At 47.9% G+C, this 18,459-nt stretch overlaps 1 protein-coding gene across 2 annotated transcripts in view; it reads right to left on the bottom strand.

The window, feature by feature from the left end:
• LOC137537576 (interferon-induced transmembrane protein 5-like) overlaps positions 1-18,459 on the bottom strand; it is a 98,279-nt gene that overhangs the window by 66,377 nt on the left and 13,443 nt on the right. The window contains exon 1 of one of the 2 annotated variants that reach the window (XM_068259448.1): positions 7,444-7,519. The exons of the other annotated variant lie outside the window; for it this stretch is intronic. The gene's annotated coding sequence lies outside the window, so the exon portion shown is untranslated. Of the gene's footprint in view, positions 1-7,443; positions 7,520-18,459 lie in introns of those variants that run through there. 2 annotated transcript variants of the gene reach the window in all.

Here is an 18,459-nt window from a genome sequence, read left to right as displayed (position 1 = left end):
ATGCAGATACTGTGGGTTTGGGTACTGGTTAAGTGGGTGCTTGGTGCAGATAGTGGGGGCCATGTGGAGGCTGTGTGCAGGTGTGAGTACTGGGTGCAATGTCAGGCCTTGAGGTCATGTGAGCATGAGTACTAGGTGCCAGTTATGGGGGTATGGTATGGGGAAAAGGGGTGGATGTTAGGAGAAGTAGAGGTGAGTGTGGGTGCTGCAGGAATGGGAAGTCATTGGGTTGCTGGGGGAGGGAGAGGTCAGTTTGGGTGCTGGAGGAGGTCACTATGGGGGCTGCAGGGGACAGGAAGGGTGCCGCTGGGAGAAGGAAAAGTCAATGTAGGTGCTGGGGGAGAGAGGGGTCAGTGTGGGTGCTGGTGGAGGCAGGATCACTACAGTACAAGTGCTGGGGAGGGAGAGGTCAGTATGGGTCCTAGATGGAAGGAGAGGTCCCTGTGGGTGCAAGGATGCTCCCACACAGCTGCAGGGATGGTTACACTAGGATTCCTGTATAGGACCTCTTTGCTCCAAAGTGTCCCAGATGGGGAGGAGCTTCCTGCAGGTGTGGGTGGGGCCTCATGCAGAAAGGGGTGGGGCTTATCACGTCCAGGGGCGTGGCTTCAATTACAGCCAAATGGGCCTTTTTATGGGACTTTAAAGAGTGGGGGATGCTTGGGCACCCAGAGCCTCCCCCCGTGCATGTGCCTGCCGCTCAGGGCCATTTTGGGGGGGGGGGGGGGAGGACTTGCAGCATGAGGGGAAAGCGTGGCCTCCCATCGGTGGGGAAGGGGGGCCAGTCCCCCTTCCCTCACCTCGGGCTCTCCCCTCAGTTAGAGTGACCAGATTTTTGTATGTCCAACCTGGCACAGGGAGGGTGGGTGCAGGGGGGGGGGGGGGCTGCGGAGCGCACAGCACGCCGTGGCGAAGAATGGGCGTGGCCATGACATTGTATGGGCGGAGCTAATGTAATGATGTAACACCGAGGCATAAGAAAGCAGTGTTTACGCCATAATGTGGACAAACGAGACTTTGCATCATGGGTGTGCAGAAACTGTGTGATGCTAATAGTATACCGTAACCACAAAGCAGCAAGCATAGCCATCTATGACCATTAAATAATAAATGCAGTAACAGTTACCCCGGACACCAGAAACTAAATGCAATGGGCAACATGTCAGCACAAAATAAACGCAATGCGGGCAAACATGTCAGTACAAAATAAACGCAATGCGGGCAACATGTCAGAACAAAATAAATGAAATGCGGGCAACATGTCAGTACAAAATAAACGCAATGCGGGCAACATGTCAGTACAAAATAAACGCAATGCGGGCAACATGTCAGTACAAAATAAACGCAATGCGGGCAACATGTCAGTACAAAATAAATGCATTGCGGGCAACATGTCAGTACAAAATAAACGCAATGCGGGCAAACATGTCAGTACAAAATAAACGCAATGCGGGCAACCATGTCAGTCCAAAATAAACGCAATGCGGGCAACATGTCAGTACAAAATAAAAACGCAATGCGGGCAAACATTTCCCCAGAAAATTACTGCAATGCGGGCAAACATTTCCCCAGAAAATTACTGCAATGCGGGCAAACATTTCCCCAGAAAATTAACGCAATGCGGGCAAACATTTCCCCAGAAAAGAAACGCAATGCGGGCAAACATTTCCCCAGAAAAGAAACGCAATGCGGGCAAACATTTCCCCAGAAAAGAAACGCAATGCGGGCAAACATTTCCCCAGAAAAGAAACGCAATGCGGGCAAACATTTCCCCAGAAAAGAAACGCAATGCGGGCAAATATTTCCCCAGAAAAGAAACGCAATGCGGGCAAACATTTCCCCAGAAAAGAAACGCAATGCGGGCAAACATTTCCCCAGAAAAGAAACGCAATGCGGGCAAACATTTCCCCAGAAAAGAAACGCAATGCGGGCAAACATTTCCCCAGAAAAGAAACGCAAGGCGGGCAAACATTTCCCCAGAAAAGAAACGCAAGGCGGGCAAACATTTCCCCAGAAAAGAAACGCAATGCGGGCAAACATTTCACCAGAAAAGAAACGCAATGCGGGCAAAGATTTCCCCAGAAAAGAAACGCAATGCGGGCAAACATTTCCCCAGAAAAGAAACAATGCGGGCAAACATTTCCCCAGAAAAGAAACAATGCGGGCAAACATTTCCCCAGAAAAGAAACAATGCGGGCAAACATTTCACCTGAAAAAGAAAGCATTTACTCACCTTGCAGAAGTCTCCGGCCTCTGGCGCGCTGCTCCCGGGACCACCTTCCTCCTGAAGTCTCCTGCGCTGACAGCCTGGCAGAGCAGGGCTACGGCAAGATGGCGCCCGAAGCCCTGTACTGGAGACAAATAGTCTCCAGTACAGGGCTTCGGCAGCCATCTTGCCGTAGCCCTGCTCGCCTGCCGGGGTCGGAACAGACACCGGAAGAGGAGGCTGGAGCGGGGCTGCGGACAATGAACTGGCACGGTGTCTATAGACGCTGCTGCCAGTTCATAAGCATAGAGTGGCCAGAGTCCCGAGGCCGGGACGTCCCGCTGCTGAAAGCGGGACGTTTCCCGGGACCTCATGCAGCCTGGGACAGCGGACCCCGAATTCGGGACGTGTCCCGGGGCAATCCGGGACGTCTAGCCACTCTACCTCAGTGCGCTCCATAAATCATCAGTGGGAGCAGGTGGCGGGCAAGAACACATGCCTCCATCCACGCGCCAGAGGTTCTGATCTCCAAGTGTCTGGTTCTACTTCCTGTTTAAACAGGAAGTAGCATGAGGCACTTAGAGATGGACCTCAGTGATGGATGGAGGCATGTGTTGCTGCCCGCCGCCTGCTGCCACTGATGATTGATGCAGGAGAGGAACGCGCTGAGGGGAGAGCCCGAGGTAAGGCAGGGTGGGGACTGTCCCCCCTCCCCACCGATGTGTGGCTACGCTTTACCCTCCTTCTGTGACCCCTCCTGCCCCCAAAACGGCCCTGCAGGGGGGCCCGGGGATTTCTAGTTACGCCCTGGTACAGAGTATATTGTATTATGACTTAAAGGGAACCTAAACTGAGAAGGATATGTATTTTTCCTTTTAAAATAATACTAGTTTCCTGGCAGTCTTGCTGATCCTCTGCCTCTAATACTTTTAGCCACAGCCCCTGAACAAGCATGCAGATCAGGTGCTTTGACTGAAGTCAGACTGGATTAGCTGCATGCTGATTTCAGGTGTGTGATTCAGCCACTACTGTAGCCAAAGAGATCAGCAGGACTGACAAGCAACTGGTATTGTTTAAAAGGAAACATCCACATCCCTCTCAATTTAAGTTCCCTTTAAAGGGAACCAGAGAGGATGCAGTATACATACCTGGGGCTTCCTCCAGCCCCATACGCACGGATCGCTCCCACGCCGCCGTCCTCCGCTGCCTGGATCCGCCGGTGCCGGGTCCCGTCATTGCCGCGAGTCGGCCAGTCGGCCGGCGGACGTGGCCAATTGTCCGCATCACAGGGTGCTCTCTCCATACAGTTACGCATGTGGCTGCCTACTGCGCAGCCGCATGCGTACGGGTATGGAGGGAGCCCCTGTGATGCGGACAATTAGCCGCGTCCACTGGAAGTGACGGGCCCGGATCCAGGAAGCGGAGGATGGCGGCGTGGGAGCGATCCAGGCTTATGGGGCTGGAAGAAGCCCCAGGTATGTATAAAATAATTTTCTATTTTGGCTGGCCATTCCTCTCTGGTTCCCTTTAACTGTCCCTCAGAGTGGCTCACAATCTAAGGGGCCCAGGGCTGCAAGGCAAGAGCGCTAACCACTATGCCACCGTGCTGCCCAAATACTCCTACTGCCCATAGCGTTAGAGTGACCAGATTTTTGTAGGCTCAACCTGGGACGGGGGGAATTGGGGGGGGCTGCGGCCGAAAAATGTGGTGTCTGCAGCGCGCGCGAAAAATGGGCGTGGCCATGACATTCTATGGCCGGAGCTAACGTAATGATGCAACAGCGAGGCATAAGAAAGCAGTGTTTACGCCGTGATGTGGTCAAACGTGGATTCACATCATAGGTGTGCAGAAACTGTGTGATGCTATTTAATAGTATGCCATAACCCCAAAGCAGCAAACACAGCCAACTATGACCATTAAATAATAAATGCAGCAACAGTTACCCCAGACACCACAAAATAAACGCAATAAGCAACATTTCAGCACAAAATAAATGCATTTCGGGCAACGTTTCAGCACAAAATAAACGCATTGCGGGCAACATGTCAGCATAAAATAAACGCAATGGGGGCAAACATGTCAGTACAAAATAAACGCAATGGGGGCAAACATGTCAGCACAAAATAAACGCAATGGGGGCAAACATGTCAGCACAAAATAAACGCAATGGGGGCAACATTTCAGCACAAAATAAACGCACTGCGGGCAAACATGTCAGTACAAGATAAACGCACTGCGGGCAAACATGTCAGTACAAGATAAACGCACTGCGGGCAAACATGCAGAGCCGGATTAAGGCTAAATGGGGCCCTAAGCAAAGTAACTGATTTGGGCCCCCCCCCCACCCATCATGTTGTAATAGACTGAGAATATGCAGCTGCACAGCAACATGCCGCACACACCAGGGCAGCCGAGCTACTGGTTGCTATGGGCAACAGCCCGCTTTCCTCTGTGGGTGCACAATGCAGGGAATAGCAGCGACAAAATGCAGAGTGAGGCCTGGTGCACACCAGAGGAGTTTTTCTGAGCGTTTTGAGTTTTTAAATCTGCTGCTAATGTTATCCTATGTGTCTGTGCACACTGGAGCAATGAGGTTTTGTAAAAAAAAAAACATAGCATTTCATTGGGAAGAGCTTTTAGAGGTTTCAAAAGCTCTTTCCAATGTAATGCTATGTTTTTTTTTTTTACAAAACCTCATTGCTCCAGTGTGCACAGACACATAGGATAACATTAGCAGCAGATTTAAAAACTCAAAACGCTCAGAAAAACTCCTATGGTGTGCACCAGGCCTGAAAGATGAATGGCTGGAACATTTGCACTCAGGGGCTGGGGCAGCCCTGTGAAGAGGGCGCCAGATATCACAGCAGCAGCACAATAGCAGAAAGCTCTGGACACCGCCAAACCGGAAGCCGTTCCTCAGACAGAATTACATAACCACCCCCACCACCGAACAACCGATTTCCTCCCAAACTAGACAGCCACCATGCAGCCTCCATCCCAGTGAATACGATAGTCCAGCAGAGAAGGCAGCCGCAGCAGGGAAGAATGACAGCACCAGATGACTCACATTCACCTATTGCGATCCAAGCAATAGAGGTCCCGTCATCCGGAGTCCATCTGTCTCCTCTAGAGTGCTGCCGCTCTGTTACTACTACTATTACTACCTCCTACTTCCTGTCTGATCTGAGAATTAGGAAGTTCAGAGCGAGTGGCTGCACTGTAGAAGAGACAGATGGGTTTCAGATGATATCTCTATCGCTTGGATCATGGATCTGCTGCTATCATTCTTGCTGCAGCTGTGGTTCTGTGTGGGAAGGAAGGGAGGAGTGAGCAGCGGCAGAGCGCACAGTAGCAGGAGGGGGACCTAGGAGGAGAGCCTGGCTCTGAAGACAATCAGCAGCGCACGGCATCATTTGACAAGACAAGACAAATAACATTTATATCGCGCTTTTCTCCTGGCGGACTCAAAGCGTCAGAGCTGCAGCCACTAGGACGCACCCTATAGGCAGTAGCAGTGTTAGAGAGACTTGCCCAAGGTCTCCTACTGAATAGGTGTTGGCTTACTGAACAGGCAGAGTCGAGATTCGAACCCTGGTCTCCTGTGTCAGAGGCAGAGCCCTTAAAGGGACTCCGAGCAGTGCCTGTGGGTATGCCTTTAAGCATACCCACAACTAATTGATTACATCCTCACACCTACCAGCATGATGTTTGTAATTATATCCCCCTGGGTTCCTTATATTTCATTGCATTGTGCTGAATTGAGCTGCCGACTATGGAGAAAAGTCGTCCTGTGTAATACAATGTAACTATGGAAAGATGCATATCATTTTGAAGCTCTCTTTCTCCTCTTTCCAATGATAGATAAACTGCCACCCTACGCCTTTTAGTTTTCGCTATTTTCGCGATCGAAATTGCAGTGGCTGCGATTTCGATCGTGAAAATAGTGAAAATTAAAAGGCATAGGGGGGCGATGTATATATCATTGGAAAGAGGAGAAAGAGAGCTTTAAAATGATATGCATCTTTCCATAGTTACTGCACTGCTCAGAGTCCCTTTAACCATTATACCATCCAGCCACTGCTGACAGGATGGCGAGGGCTGGTTTATGTGCTGATGGGGCCCCTTTGACTCTGAATGGGGGCCCCAAGCGACTGCTTTTGTTGCCTGGTCTGTAATCCGGCCCTGCAAACATGTCAGTACAAAATAAACACAACTTGGGCAAACATGTCAGTACAAAATGAACACAATTTGGGCAAACATGTCCGTACAAAATAAACGCACAGCGGGCAAACATGTTAATACAAAATGAACACACGGCGGGCAAACATGTCAGTACAAGATAAACGCACTGCGGGCAAACATGTCAGTACAAGATAAACGCACTGCGGGCAAACATGTCAGTACAAAATGAACACAATTTGGGCAAACATGTCAGTACAAAATGAATACAATTTGGGCAAACATGTCCGTACAAAATAAACGCACGGCGGGCAACATGTCAATACAAAATGAACGCACGGTGGGCAAACATGTCAGTACAAGATAAACGCACTGCGGGCAAACATGTCAGTACAAGATAAACGCAATGCGGGCAAACATGTCAGTACAAAATGAACACAATTTGGGCAAACATGTCAGTACAAAATGTACACAATGGGCTCTATTCTCAAAGACTTCCCGCATGCGGTAAAGTACATGCGGGAAGTTTGCACCCAAAATACCGTCAAGTTGGAATTCTCAAAATGTTCCGCATGTTTTTTCCGCATGCGGAAAAAGTGTAGTAAAAGTGCGGGATTCATGCGGAAAAATTTCCGCAAAAGTCGGTATTTTCCGCAATAAAAGATCAATTCTCAAAAATGTTCAGGCGCATCATTTCGTCATGAATTACCGATTTTTTTATCACCTACAAGTAGTAGTAGGTGATATATTCCGCATCACATTGACTTTAATGAAGTGTGGAGGCTTAAGGGCTGTGCTTGCTGGACTTTAACTTTTTTTTTTAAACACTTTTTCATGCGACCTTTTTACCGCATCATTCCCGCATGAATAATGGCTGTTTCCGCATCTTTTTTCCCGCATGCGGAAAACATGCGGAAAATATTAGTGAATGTGGAAAAAATGCGGAGTTTACCGCTGGCGGGAATATAGCGGTAAAATTTTGCGGAAAATTTGGCTCTTTGAGAATAGAGCCCAATGTGGGCAAACACTTCACCTGCAAGAAAAAGCATTTACTCACCTGGCAGAAGACGTCCCCTCACGCAGCCGGCCTCTGGTGCCTCAGGTGCAGCTCCCCCTGGCCTGGACGATCTTCAATCTCCCGCTCAGCCTCTCACAGGCATAGCAGGGCTACGGCAAGATGGCGCCTCCAGACGCCATCTTCCCGTAGCCCTGCTCTGCCTGTGCCTGCCGGAGGAGGACAGGACATTGCAGGCTGGAGCGGGGCTGCGGGGAATGAACTAGCGCAGCGTCTAGTAGACGCTGCGGCTAGTTCATTGTACGGTGGCCAGAGTCCCGAGGCCGGGACGTATGGTCACCGTAATGGCACCCTAGTGGCTGCAGTTCTGGCACTTTGAGACCACCAGGAGAAAAGTGCAAAGTGCGTTATAAATGTTATTTGTCTTGTCTTTATCAAGTGGGGAGACAGATACACTTTCACAAGGGAGGAGTTGCTAAGCTATGGAGTGCTTCACTGAGATAAGAAGCTGTGTCCTTGGAAAAGTTTCATTTCTTCAGTTTGTCTGAACTCAGCCTGTCTGCCAGATGTCTTGAAATTTCTGAAAAAAAAGTAAAATAGCATACCAATGCTTTCAGCACAGGGGAACAGCTGCTTTGCACTGTATTTATGCATGGAATATAAACTTCATGGCCGATTGTATTTATTTATTCATCAGACAGAAGAGTCCCCCCATAAGTTGAGGGTGAGCTGCTGGCTTCCTGTTACCTGTTAACCCTTCAAGCTCTGGATTTTGCTTTTATGTATTCATTATTGCTTTCATGTATTCATTGCTTTTCATGCCTTCATAAGCGGCACACATAGTTTTTCTGCATTGTACATCAGTCATTTTTACATTAAATATGTTCAAAATACCTGGCCGTTGCAGAACCCATCACCAACGTTAGATAACCAGAATGAAGCTTGGAGGGGGAAGTTGCAAATCTTTTCCTATGACCCAGCCCACCTTCACCCTCTGCTGAGAGATTTTAGTGGCCAGCAGTGATATATGAACATGACCATGATAGGATGGGGGCAGAGCCAATTGTAAATGTACCAGTGTAATAACTCAAAGGCAGTAAGCCAGAGTTTCCTCCCAAAGCACAGTTAGGCAAAATGACCTAAAAGGAGGACCTCTGTCGCAAAAACCTTAACATTTTAAATACATGTAAACATACACAAATACGAAGTACGTTTTTTTTCAGAGTAAAATGAGCCATAAATTACTTTTCTCCTATGTTGCTGTCACTTACAGTAAGTAGTAGAAATCTGACATTACCGACAGATTTTGGACTAGCCCATCTTCTCAGGTAGGGTTCTCAGGGATTTCTTTATTTTTAAAAGCACTTCGTGAATGGCAGGTGCTCCGTCCAACTGCCAAAAAAGTGGAAAAGTGTGCAGCGAGCAGAGAGGCTGGCCAGCATCTTTGTATTAATCGTTTTCAGGGAATGTCTTTTTTTTTTTATAAAGAATAAAGGCCATGCTGAGAATCCCCCATGAAGAGATGGACTAACCCAAAACCTGTTGGTAATGTCAGATTTCTACTACCTACTGTAAGTGACAACAACATAGGAGAAAAGTAATGTATGGCTCATTTTCTATGGAAAAATGTACTTTTTATTTGGATGTGTTTTAAATTTTAAGATTTTCGTGACAGTTCCCCCCCCCCCACACACACACACACATAATAAGGCAGCGATTGATAATATCCGACAGGTCCGATCACGAATGAATCAATTCCGCGCTCGATTCCCGCGGGCGGACAATGGCAGGGAATCGAGCGGAAGATAAGCTGCGCCGGTGGGGACGAGCGGTAATAGATTCTGGCGCACGAGCGGACACGCGGGGACGCGGCGGGAGTCGATCCGGCGGCTAATTGAGCCACCGGATCGCACCGTGTATGCCCAGCATAAATGGCTCAGGAGAGCAGGAAAGAGATCAAAAGGTTCAATAGTTCATAGATTTTACCTCTGGCATACTTCAATTAGCAAATTCAATAAAACAGAAAAAAGTAGATTTAAATGTAAAAATAAAACTGTGGAATATCTTAAAAAGTCATTTTTAGGAGAAGGTAGATAGATACAATTGTTTATTTCATTTGTTTATTTTCTCCTCGGGTGTCCTTTAAATAAGGTGGTTTACTACCAATGTCATCATCAGTACCATTGGGGAACACCTGTACTCATACTAGATTTCCAGCCAATACAACCACAAACTCGTTTCCTGTGATGAAATGCAAACAAGTGTAAGTGACTCATTTTCTAGATATGAGTCATAATGCTGATTAAAGTCAGAGGGCCATATGCAATTCACTTTTTCACCTGAGTTATCTCCTAGGAGATAATTTTCATCTTCCTTTTTAAACTAACTTTTCAGCATTTTACAATTGAAAAAGTACCTAAAAGTTGGTGAAAAAGTACTATCAAATTTATTTTGAGTGTTTTCACTCTTGCTGGTGGTTTAAATGGCATTTTATGACAAGTTGTGAAAATGTAACCCAGGAGAAAACTCAGGAGTAAAATGTAATTGCATCAGGGCCAGAGTCTTAAGAATGTTCAAATGTTTCTCTGTTGGTAACTTCTGGAGGAAATAAAGAAATAGCAGACATGGCCTAACTGCCCGTTTTTCGGGTTTTTTATTCTATTTTTTTATAGATGCCCGTCCTGGATGGGCATGGGATAGTTGGATGCCGGGAGGAGGGGGTAGGTAGGCAGGCGGGCGGGGAGCGGGGCTGCAGCGGAGATACAGTGGTGGCTAGGCGCTGAGCAGAGCGTGAGGCAGGGGTCACACTTGTCTTTCAGTTTCTACACTTTTCAGAAAACTAAAAGACAAGTGTGGCCTCTACCTTACAACAGCTAATGTAATTTATAGAGAAAACTGACAAATTGCGCAAGATGTCAGTTTTTTTTCTGCGCGCGAAATCTACATGTCACATTTGTCTTTCAGTTTCTACACTTTTCAGAAAACCGAAAGACAAGTGTGACCTCTTCCTTACAACAGCTAATGTAATTCATAGTGAAAACTGACAAATTGCGCAAGATGTTTTTTTTCTGCGCGCGAAATCTGCATTCAAGTGTGACCTAGCTCATTGATTAACATGAGTTCTCAGTTGAAAACAGTTTTTCTGTGCAGAAAACGCGCACGAAAGCCGACAAGTGTGACCCCTGCCTCAAGTGTGACGTATCTCATTGATTAACATGAGTTCTCAGTTGAAAACAGTTTTTCTATGCAGAAAACGCGCACGAAAGCCGACAAGTGTGACCCCTGCCTTAATGAGAGACTCACGTTGCGGGGTCGCCTTGTGCTTCCTGTTCCTGCGCTTAGAACACAGGAACCGGAAGTACAAGGCAGGCGAGTCCCGGCTGCGAAAGTCTCTCATACACCTCTGCTTAGCCCGCCTAGCCACCACTGTATCGCCGCTGCAGACCCGCTCCCCGCCGGTCTGGCTACCTGTACCGGGGCACCCACCTATGCATGGCCTGCCTATACTGGGGAACCTACCTATGCCTAGCTAGATACCGGGGAACCTACCTACCTATACTGGGACACCTACCTATGCCTAACTTCCTATACTGGGACACCTACCTATGCCTAACTACCTATACCGGGAAACCTACCTATGCCTAGCTAACTACTGGGGCACCTACCTACCTATACTGGGACACCTACCTTTGCCTAACTTCCTATACTGGCACACCTACCTATGTCTAACTACCTATACTGGGACACCTACCTATACCTAACTTCCTATACTGGCACACCTACCTATGTGTAACTACCTATACTGGGACACCTACCTATGCCTAACTTTCTATATTGGGACACCTACCTATGCCTAACTTCCTATACTGGGACACCTACCTATGCCTAACTTCCTATACTGGCACACCTACCTATGTCTAACTACCGGTACTGGGACACCTACCTATGCCTAACTTCCTATACTGGGACACCTACCTATGCCTAACTACCTATACTGGGAAACCTACCTATGCCTAGCTAACTACTGGGGCACCTACCTACCTATACTGGGACACCTACCTTTGCCTAACTTCCTATACTGGCACACCTACCTATGTCTAACTACCTATACTGGGACACCTACCTATGCCTAACTTCCTATACTGGCACACCTACCTATGTCTAACTATACTGGGACACCTACCTATGCCTAACTTTCTATATTGGGACACCTACCTATGCCTAACTTCCTATACTGGGACACCTACCTATGCCTAACTTCCTATACTGGCACACCTACCTATGTCTAACTAACTACCGGTACTGGGACACCTACCTATGCCTAACTTCCTATACTGGGACACCTACCTATGCCTAACTACCTATACTGGGAAACCTACCTATGCCTAGCTAACTACTGGGGCACCTACCTACCTATACTGGGACTCATACCTATGCCTAACTTCCTATACTGGCACACCTACCTATGTCTAACTTCCTATACTGCGACACCTACCTATGCCTAACTTCCTATACTGGCACACCTACCTATGTCTAACTACCTATACTGGGACACCTACCTATGTCTAACTTTTCTATACTAGGACGCCTACCTATGCCTAACTTCCTATACTGGCACACCTACCTATGTCTAACTACCGGTACTGGGACACCTACCTATGCCTAACTTCCTATACTGGGACACCTACCTATGCCTAACTACCTATACTGGGAAACCTACCTATGCCTAGCTAACTACTGGGGCACCTACCTACCTATACTGGGACTCATACCTATGCCTAACTTCCTATACTGGCACACCTACCTATGTCTAACTTCCTATACTGCGACACCTACCTATGCCTAACTTCCTATACTGGCACACCTACCTATGTCTAACTACCTATACTGGGACACCTACCTATGTCTAACTTTTCTATACTAGGACACCTACCTATGCCTAACTTCCTATACTGGGAAACCTACCTATGCCTAACTTCCTATACTGGGAAACCTACCTATGCCTAACTTTCTATACTGGGACGCCTACCTATGTCTAACTTCCTATACGGGGACACCTACCTATGCCTAACTTCCTATACTGGGACACCTACCTATGCCTAACTACCTATACTGGGGAACCTACCTATGCCTCGCTAACTACTGGGGAACCTACCTACCTATACTGGGACACCTACCTATGCCTAACTACCTATACTGGGACACCTACCTATGCTTAACTACCTATACATGTGACACCTACCTATGCCTAACTTCCTATACTGGGACACCTACCAATGCCTAACTTCCTATACCGGGACACCTATGCCTAACTACCTATACTGGGACACCTAGCTATACCTAACTAACTATACTGGGACACCTACCTATGCTTAACTACCTATACTGGGACACCTACCTATGCCTAACTACCTATACTGGGACACCTAACTATACTGGTGAACCAACCTATGCCTAGCTACATATACTGGGGCACCTACCTATGCCTAACTACCTATACTGGGACACCTACCTATGCCTATCTACCTATACTGGGACACCTACCTATGCCTAGCTAACTACTGGGGCACCTACCTACCTATACTGGGACACCTACCTATGCCTAGCTAATTACTGGGGCACCTACCTACCTATACTGGGACATCTACCTATGCCTAACTACCTATACTGGGGCACCTACCTATTAGGGATGCTCTTTCGGATTCCGCGGAAATGCAATTTCCGAAATTCCGATCGGAAATTGCATTTCCGCATTGGAATACGGAAATCGATAATGCAAGTGCGGTAGGCGGATTTCCGCCGGAAATCGCGGAAATTTCCGCTGGAAATCGTGAAAATTCCACCCGACTTTAACATCGAAAACTATAAGGTCTTTTTGAAAACTTTCTTTGCATCTTGTTCACAATATTCAGTTTAATAAACCCTGGAAATTTGGTGTTTCTAGGACTTAAGGGGGCTTTGCTATTAAGCGCAAAAGTCAGCGGATTTTTACTGTAATGTAAAATGCAGAAAATCTGCATCTGCCTACTTTCTGCATTTTACATTACAGTAAAAATCTGCCGACATTAGCGGTTAATAGCAAAGCCCCCGTAAGTCCTAGAAACACCACATTTTCAGGGTTTATCAAACAGGATCTTCTGAACAAGATGCAAAAAAAAAGTTTTCAAAAAGACCTTATAGATTTTGAGAAAATCAATGTTAAAATCGGGCGGAATTTCCCGATTTCCGGCGGAAATTCCGCATTGGAATGCGGAAATTGGTAACGGAAAGCGGAATCGGTAATTGCCAATGGCGGAATGCGGATTTACAGCGGAATCGGAAATTGGCATTTCCGACCATCCCTACTACCTATGCCCAGCTGCCTATACTGGGGCACCTACCTATGCCTAGCTGCCTATACTGGGGCACCTACCTATGCCTAGCTGCCTATACTGGGGCACCTACCTATGCTTAGCTACCTATACTGGGGCACCTACCTATGTCTAGCTACATATACTGGGGCACCTACCTACCTATACTGGGACACCTACCTATGCCTAGCTACCTACTGGGGCACCTTTCTATGCCTAGCTGCGTATACTGGGGCACCTAGCTATGCCTACCTACCTATACTGTGGAGCAGAGGTGGCACAGGGGGACAAAAGTGGCACATTGTTTGTATTTTGTGGGAATGCTGCATTATGTATATGTTGTGGGAACGCTGCCACATTTTTAGTATTTTGGTGTAAACTTATTATTATGATGTATTTATATTGTACTGCCATCTTCAGCAGTACTTCATAGAGTACATAGTCATGTCACTGACTGTCCTCAGAGGAGCTCACAATCTAATCCTACCATAGTCGTAGTCTAATGTCCTACCATATTATTATTATGTATTTATATAGCAGTGACATCTTCTGCAGGACATTACAGAGTACATAGTCATGTCACTGATTGTCCTCAGAGGAGCTCACAATCTAATCCTACCATAGTCATAGTCTAATATGCTCACAATCTAATCCCGCCATAGTTATAGTGGCTACTACCATATTGTTATTGTGTATTTATATAGCACTGACATCTTCTGGAGCACTTTACAGAGAACATAGTCATGTTACTGACTTTTCTCAGAAGAGCTCACAATCTAATACCTACCACTATATTGTGGGAGAGAACACTGGCTTTTATGTTTTTATAGTGGGAACATTTCCTACTTGCTTGTTTAGGGACACTTTACTCATATCCGGGAAAGAAACACGGACCCACCGACTTTGGGTTGCATTCTTACTAGGAAATTTTAATTGGTCACACCGGCTGTATATTATGGACACACCCACTGCATACTGTGGGCACACCCATTTGTTCTGGTGGGCACGTAGTTCTGGGGTGCCTAGGGGAGCCCAAACCCTAAATACAGCCCTGCATGGATTGCAAATTCTATTATTTTAAAAAGACAGGCCAAAAACGATCTTCACCTGCGCTCACTAGCTATCCTGTATCCCTATCTCACAACTCAATTTAAATATGTAATCATAGCAGTACAAAGTATGCCATGTGCAATGTTAAATGCCATAAAAGTATACAATGCTAGTAGTCTTATTGAATGGAAGTGCGCCAACCTGCAGGACTGACCCATAGTCACAGTTCTCGGATGTGGGTCCCCTCTCGCATCAAGCTCCTCCCATCAGGTTGATTCTCCAGTACCCTCTTCCTCCTGGGTCTTGAGGACTGCAGTGTTAAACCCCCCTAAAGATCAGGCTATTTTTCTGTTAATTGGCCACTGCAGCTTTAAAGAGACTCTGTAACAACAAAAACCTCCCCTGGGGGGTACTCACCTCGGGTGGGGGAAGCCTCCGGATCCTAATGAGGCTTCCCACGCCGTCCTCTGTCCCACGGGGGTCTCGCCGCAGCCCTCCGAACAGCCGGCGACTGTGCCGACTGTCAGTTCAATATTTACCTTTGCTGGCTCCAGCGGGGGCGCTGTGGCGACTTTCGGCACGGAAATAGACGGAAATACTCGATCTCCGTCGGGTCCGCTCTACTGCGCAGGCGCCGGAAACTTGCGCCTGCGCAGTAGAGCAGACCCGACGGCGATCGGGTATTTCCGCCTACTTCGGCGCCGAGAGGCATCAGAGCGCCTGCGCAGGAGCCAGGAAGGTAAATAATGACGTCACCGCTGCCCGGACTGCACGGAGGGCTACAGCGAGACCCCCGAGGGACGCAGGACGGCGTGGGAAGCCTCATTAGGATCCTGAGGCTTCCCCCACCCGAGGTGAGTACCCCCCAGGGGCCGTTTTGGCGTTACAGTTCCTCTTTAAGGCCTAGCTGCAGGGCCGTACAACTCAGCACACTAGTGATTCCCCCCCCCCCCTTTTTCTCCCCACCAACACAGCTTTCTGTTGGTGGGGTCTGATCCCTGCCAGGATGTTTTTGTTGTTGTTGTGTTTTTAAAAGAAATATTTATTCTATTTCTTTTTTTTTTTAATTCAATTTCCTTATTTATTTATTTTCCCCAAAACCCTCCCTCCCCCCGGCAGCCAATCCCCATGATCAGCTGTCATAGGCTTCAGCCTATGACAGCCAATCACTCCTGGGGGTCCAGAGGGGACAGCCGTGTCACACGGCTGTCCCCTGTACAGCTCTGCCTCAGATTGCAGTGCTGTACTTTGTTGACGGTTTCGCCGTTAGACGGTTTCGCCGTCTAACAGTCTCCTATCAACGATCACCGCTGGGAGACTGAAGGCGGAGCGAAGCTTGGGTATTGTAGTGGGGATGCGCGTGAATCTGGGCGCGTGATCCCTGCAAACTCTGTCCCCAGGACTGCACGCCAATTGGCGTTAGGCGGTCCTGGGGCTACCACCGCATCCATGCCAATTGCCGTGGAGCGGTCTTCAAGTAGTTAATCCACTGCTGGCTATAATTGCATCTCGGAACTGTTACTTTCAACAGGTAGCTGTTCCTAAGGGCTCGTTTCCACTATCGCGAATCCGCATGCGTCCAACCCATGCGGATTCGCACATGTAATGCAAGTGGATGGGCCTGTTCCACTGTAGCGTTGTTGAGGTGCGTTTTTTTCAGCGGTGAAAAAACGCACAAAAGAGCCGCAGAATTCGCCTGCGAGTGGAATGCATGCATTTATGTATTTAATAGGGAAATCGCATGCGGTTTCCCCATGCGTTTTTTTGCCGTGAATTCGCATGCAAATTTGCATAGGTACCAATGTAAATTCACACAGGCAGTGACATGGTTAAAATCGCATATACCCTCGCATGCAAATTCGTGGCATAAAACGCATGGGGAATCGCATCCGCATGCGATTTCATCAGCGGTGGAATCCAGGCGATTACGCACCGCAATAGTGGAAACGAGCCCTAAAGCTTGTACCTATGCTAGAGGAAACTCAGCTGAAGCGGTCGCTATTAGCCATCCCTAATCAAGCATGTGTACAGCGGCCCCCGACACCTCGGCCAGGGATCTGACAGGCGGCCTGAGTTGACCAATTGCCGACTAAGAGTATTGTTCCCTTCTCTCTCCCCATCGCCGCATAACATCGTCCCTCTGCCTCCCCTGAATAGCAACAGAATGTGTAGCAAGCCTGCAGGCTAGTGACATATCTGTACAGAATTAGCCCCATACTGTCACCCTAGGGATGGTGTTATGATCCCTCGCTGGTGACTTTTCTTGTCTATGTGGACCAGGCTTTACTGCTGGCTGCTGGGAAATACAGGGGAATAGTGCAAGTAGGAGGAATCATGATTGTATCGAGGGGGGATCTAGAGTTCAGGTTTCCTAAATATCGTTGACGAAATCATCAGTAATTCATTGCATTGGATTATGCTTACTCAATCGCTCTTGTTATTTTATTGTTGTTGCATTAACTACCTGAAGACCGCGCCATGCCAATGGGCGTGACTGCGGCGGCAGCCCCAGGACCACCTAACGCCAATTGGTGTCAAGTCCTGGGGCTGGCTACTGCAGGAGATCGTGCGTACGCTGCGCGCACATCTCCTGCTTGGTGGGTGGAGCTCCGCTCCCCCTTCAGTCTCCGAGCTGCTCGGAGACTGTTAGACGGCGAAATCCCCGTCTAATAACTGTGTACAGCGTTGCGATCTGCAGCAGCGCTGTACTGGGACACTAGAGAGCGATCGGCTCTAATAGGCAGAAGCCTATGACAGCTGATCGCCAGGATTGGCTGGATGGGGGGAGGGAGGGGTTTAAAAAAATAGTAAAAAAACAAAAAACTAAATAAAGATGCAAATTTTTTATTTAAAACAAACAAACAAACAAACCACTAGGAGGGTGATCAGACCCCACCAATAGAGAGCTCTGTTGGTGGGGAAAAAAGGAAGGGGGGGGGGGGATCCCTTGTGTGCTGTGTTGTGTGGCCCTGCAGTGAGCCCTTAAAGCTGCAGTGGCCAATTTCCACAAAAATGGCCTGGTCTTTAGGGGGGTGGTCCTCAAGTGGTTAAAGGGGTACCTCCTGCTCAACCTCCCCCTCCCTTTACAAGTGGCTGTAGGTCTGACAACCAAGCAGTATGTCTCTTCAGTTCATTCCTAAACTAGCACCCAAAATGATCACTAAGAATCATTATTCTCTTGGATAAAAACCAAGCTGAAGTACATGTACCATTGGACATCACTGACAGCCCTTCAGCAGTCCACCACATCAGATCATGCTTGTCTAACTGTTGTTGTAGTTCCAGAAGTGAGGTGTCTCCTTCCCTCTCCATACAACAGAGCGGGCTGATCAGTCAACAGCTGATTAAAGTGGATAGACTGGATGATGTATGAATGGAAGCAGTTTATCCAGCAAACAAATTTGATTGGCTGCTTGTGGCTCCGCCTCCTTTAGTGAATTTAAACTCCAGTTACCCAACTGACTGTAGCAGGTTTGAGGCCTCTGCCATTAAAGTGAACCTAAAGCCAGTTAAAAAAATGAGATTAACTCACCTGGGGCTTCCCTCAGCCCCCTGCAGCCGATCGGTGCCCTCGCAGCTCCGCTCCAATGCCTCTGCACCCGCCGGCGACGACTTCCGGTTTCGGCGTCACCGGCCGACAGGCATGGGAACGCGAGTG

Source organism: Hyperolius riggenbachi, chromosome 11 (assembly GCF_040937935.1).
Source record: "Hyperolius riggenbachi isolate aHypRig1 chromosome 11, aHypRig1.pri, whole genome shotgun sequence".
Taxonomy (NCBI): Eukaryota; Metazoa; Chordata; class Amphibia; order Anura; family Hyperoliidae; genus Hyperolius; species Hyperolius riggenbachi.
Note: the sequence above shows the minus strand (reverse complement) of the source record. Positions and strands in the feature narration are given on the sequence as shown.